The sequence below is a fragment of the Lemur catta genome, chromosome 5, assembly GCF_020740605.2.
Source record: "Lemur catta isolate mLemCat1 chromosome 5, mLemCat1.pri, whole genome shotgun sequence".
Lineage (NCBI taxonomy): Eukaryota > Metazoa > Chordata > Mammalia > Primates > Lemuridae > Lemur > Lemur catta.
In genome coordinates, this window is record NC_059132.1 from 46,187,248 (window position 1) to 46,191,424 (window position 4,177).

At 44.9% G+C, this 4,177-nt stretch overlaps 1 long non-coding RNA gene across 1 annotated transcript; it reads left to right on the forward strand.

The window, feature by feature from the left end:
* Positions 1-609: 609 nt before the first annotated feature.
* LOC123638234 lies at positions 610-2,941 on the forward strand. The gene is made up of 3 exons (XR_006735255.1): positions 610-1,270; positions 2,372-2,691; positions 2,804-2,941. It is a non-coding gene; the product is annotated as an uncharacterized LOC123638234 (long non-coding RNA).
* Positions 2,942-4,177: the final 1,236 nt, after the last annotated feature.

Below are 4,177 nucleotides of genomic sequence, written 5' to 3' on the forward strand. Positions count from 1 at the left end.
CAGAAGTTTAGGTTATGTATATTGCCCTTGTCCCCTGCCCTGAGTCAGAGCTTCAAGCATGTCCATCCCCCAGATGGTGCAGCATCGCACTCATTATGTATGTATACACCCATCCCCTCCTCCCCCACCTCTGCCTGACACCCGATTAGTGTTATTCCCAAATGTGGTCTTAGGTGATGATCAGTGAAACCAATTTGCTGGTGAGTACATGTGGAGCTTATTTTTCCATTCTTGGGATACTTCACTTGGTAGAATGGGTTCGAACTCTATCCAGGAGAACATAAGAGATTCTACATCACCATTATTTCTTATAGCTGAGTAGTACTCCATGGTATACATATACCACATTTTATTAATTCACTCATGTATTGATGGGCACTTGGGTTGTTTCCACATCTTCGCAATTGTGAATTGTGCTGCTATAAACATTCAGGTGCAGATGTCTTTTTTATAGAATGACTTTTGTTCTTTTGGGTGAATGCCCAGTAATGGGATTGCCAGATCGAATGGTAGGTCTACTTGTATCTGTTTAAGGTATCTCCATATTGCTTTCCACAGGGGTTGCACTAGTTTGTAGTCCCACCAGCAGTGTATGAGTGTTCCTGTCTCTCCGCATCCACACCAACATTTATTGTTATGGGGCTTTTTGATAAAGGCCATTCTCACTGGAGTTAAGTGATATCTCAAATCTTGTTCCTTTTGTCTGTCCCTTGAAACACGTTCCTGACTTGTGGCCAGGGCTCTGGTTTCCAGCCTATTTCAATTGACCACCCACAGGCTGCAACCCTTTATGAGAAATAAAGCTCTCTTTTTCCATCATTATTTTTTTTTAGTTAACTCTGGGCAGGTTCTCTGACCTTTATTGGGATACCTGCCCTCAGCCTCCTGGTTCTCCATCCTTGGTTTCTTCTCACAGGAATGCTGAGTAGTGCCCTGGTCCGCACGTGTGCTTTGCCCCGGAGATGCGCTCTTCTGCTATCACCTCCACAACTCTCTGGGCTCAGGCTTCCTGGGGGTCCACTCTGAGCTTTTTGCTGATCATGGTCATTGCATCCAGCTGACTTCTGAGGGATAAGTGCCACCACTCAGCTCTCTGGTTCAGGGTCCTATCACCCCCCTTACTACCAGGCAGCCCCACTCTGTAAAACCTCTCCCACTGTCTGCCCAGGCCTGCAGAGGAGCACCACCCCTGAGCCCCAGTGGTGTGGGTACGTGATGGCCTTGGCGAGGGATGCTTCCTCTGAGCCCTCCTGTGCAACACAAATACCTGGTAAGTGTTCTGGCCTTTAGCATACTCATGTCCTGTGGCTGCCGTAACAAATGACCACAAACTGGGTAGCATAAAAACAACCGGAATTGTTTTCTCACAGTTCTGAAGGTCAAGGTGTCAGCAAGGCCATGCTCCCTCCAGAGCTCCAGGGGAAAATAAGTTCCTTGCCTTTTCCAGCTTCCAGGGGCTCCAGGTGTATCTCTCCCTTGTGTCTCTTATCCAGGAGACAAGGACATTTGTCCTTGGATTTAGGGCCCACCCAGATAATTCAGGATGTGAGATCCTTCATTTAATTACATCTGCAAAGACCTTTCTCCCAACTAAGGTCACAGTCACAGGTCCTAGGGATTAGGTTGTGAACACATGTTTTTAAGGGCTGCCATTCAACTTACTAGGACAACTTAGTAGGGAATTAACACCATCCCCTGGAGCCCTTACCAGGGGGTTAGATCCTGTATCTCTGAGCGGGGCTGTCAAGTCAATAAACCCTCTCTGATCCACATTTATGTTCTGGCCCCCTTGAACAATCACCCCAGAATCCAGTCCTGTACATACTTCCCTGATTGGCTGGGTCGTGCAGCTCTTTGTGAGTTTGAGCCTTTTCTTTATAAAGACTCAGTATGACCTCGACTGGGTTATTCTGGAACTTAAATCTATACCTAGTGTCCAGGAGAGGAGGTGCAGGCACCCTGGGGTCTGGCACAAGCTGTCTTGAAGGGAAGAGGCATTGTCCTCAAGCAGTGGGGGTGGGGGACGTGTTGACTCTTACCATGGAGGGACAGCCCACGTTTGGGGATTGGAGGGCTTAGAAGAAACTAGAAATTCAAGGGTACAGGTCATAAACACAGATGTCTGCATCCCATATATCAGGGTCTTGTGCTTTCCCAGCCAGGGCCTTGAACTTGACACAACCAATCTGCCCCCATTGGGAGTTTAGCCTTTTTTGGACTGAGATGACTAATTCTTAGCCCTGGTCCTCAGCTTTCTCTGTCCTTCCAATGCAAAGGAGCGTTTCTCTGTAATATAATGATAAACTACCAAAGAGGTTAACACTTACTTAGATCTAGTAATTGCTTTCAACCCTTTGTTATCTTTTTCTAGGCAAAGGGAGCTTAAACTACATAGCCATTCTTCAGGCTGCTGCTCTAGGCAACAGGGCCTAGAGTCTGCCAGGACCACTAAGAATTCCTCCCAGAATTAGGGATGGGGCACGTGTCCTTGGCTCCCAGCCTCCACTGTTGGAAGATTGCCACCAGATGTATTAATTCCCATGCACTTCCGGGCTGCACTTCCAAGACTCCCATGATTTGGAGAAGGCAGAAAAGCAAAGAGATGCAGGACATAGGCTTGAGGCAGGTGGCTGTCAGTAGGCATCTGAGCTTTCAAGGAACTGTCTACCACGGTGGCGGCTGAAATCAGAGGTAGGCCCAGGATGCAGGGTGCCAGAATCTTCAGCTAGTGAGTGCACACTTACAGTTGTTTTATAAATGTCAAACTTTAAAACTTTCTACATCTATTTATGTTTCTTTCCAGAGTTTCAACATTAAATTATCTGTGCATTGGAAAGGAGTATTAGCAGAACCCATTTAAGATGCAGTGTGAGGAAAAAAGAAAATGAAGAAAGGAAGGAAGGAAAGAAGAACAAAGAAAGAAAGGAAGGAAGAAAAGAAAGAAAGAAAGAAAAAGAAAAAAGAAAGAAAGAAGAAAAGAAGGAAGGAAGGAAAAAAGAAAAGAAAGAAGATAAGGATGAAGTCTTCACAGTGTAGATTTTTTCCTTAGCGTGGCTGAGGAAGGTGTGTTTCCTGGACATGCACATGAACCTGAGCTATCCTAAACTTTCTTATCAGATTCATACTTTGAGTCACTGTGTTTCAGAATCTGCTTGGCTGTAATGGTCAAATCCAGACCTTCCAAGGTTTATTAAAACTAAATCAGTTTAATGTGATATAGTGCTGGTATTAGGTTTTAAATTTGATAAGATCTCAAGTGGACTCTTCTGAGTTTTGTTTTGCATGTTTTCCCACCAACTTGATTGGGGTTTATTTTGTTGTTTTCTTCTGGAAGAGGAATAGGGTGAAAATAACTGATAATTCTTATAAAACAACACAATTAGAAAGGCAAGCATAATTTTTTTGTCTTTTTAAAAATTATGGTAAAATATACGTAATGTAAAACTTGCCTTCGTAACAAATTTTCAATGTGAAGTACATTCATCCGGTTGTGCAGTCATTTCCAGAACTCTTTGTCTTGCAAAGCTGGAACTCCAAACCCATTAGACAGCTCCCCACTCCCTCCTCCTCCCAGTCCCTGGCAACCATCCTTCCACTTTCCATCTGTATGAGTTTGATACCCTAGCTAGCTCATGTAAGTGGAATCTCACAGTATTTACCTTTTCATGACGGGCTGCTTTCACTTAGCATAATGTCCTCAAGGTTGATCAGTATTGAGGCATGGATCAGAATTTCCTTCCTCTATAAAGCTGAATGATATTCCATTGTATGTAAAGACCACATTTGTTTATTCATTCACCTGTCAATAGACACTTGGGTTGGGAGAATTTGGACTTCCCTTTTTATCCAACTAAATTCCGTGGTCAATTGTGATAATCACCTCTTGACTGAACGCACACCTCTCCTGTCCCTCCCTCTCTTCTCAGTCATCCCCACGTGGCTCCACCACGACTCTGGCGAGGCCCAGCTCTCTGCCGGCTCCATGCTTGCACCTGGTCGCCAACTGAGGCTGTAGAGAAGCACCCAACCATTGCAGAATGTTCTAAACTCGTGCTCACTGTCCTAGGTGGGCCCTACTCATTTGTTCTCTCTCCTAAATAACTATTTCATAACTTATCTCTCCTCAAGCCTCTAACAACACCTCCTCCCACCAGCTGTCACTCTCAGCTGATGATAT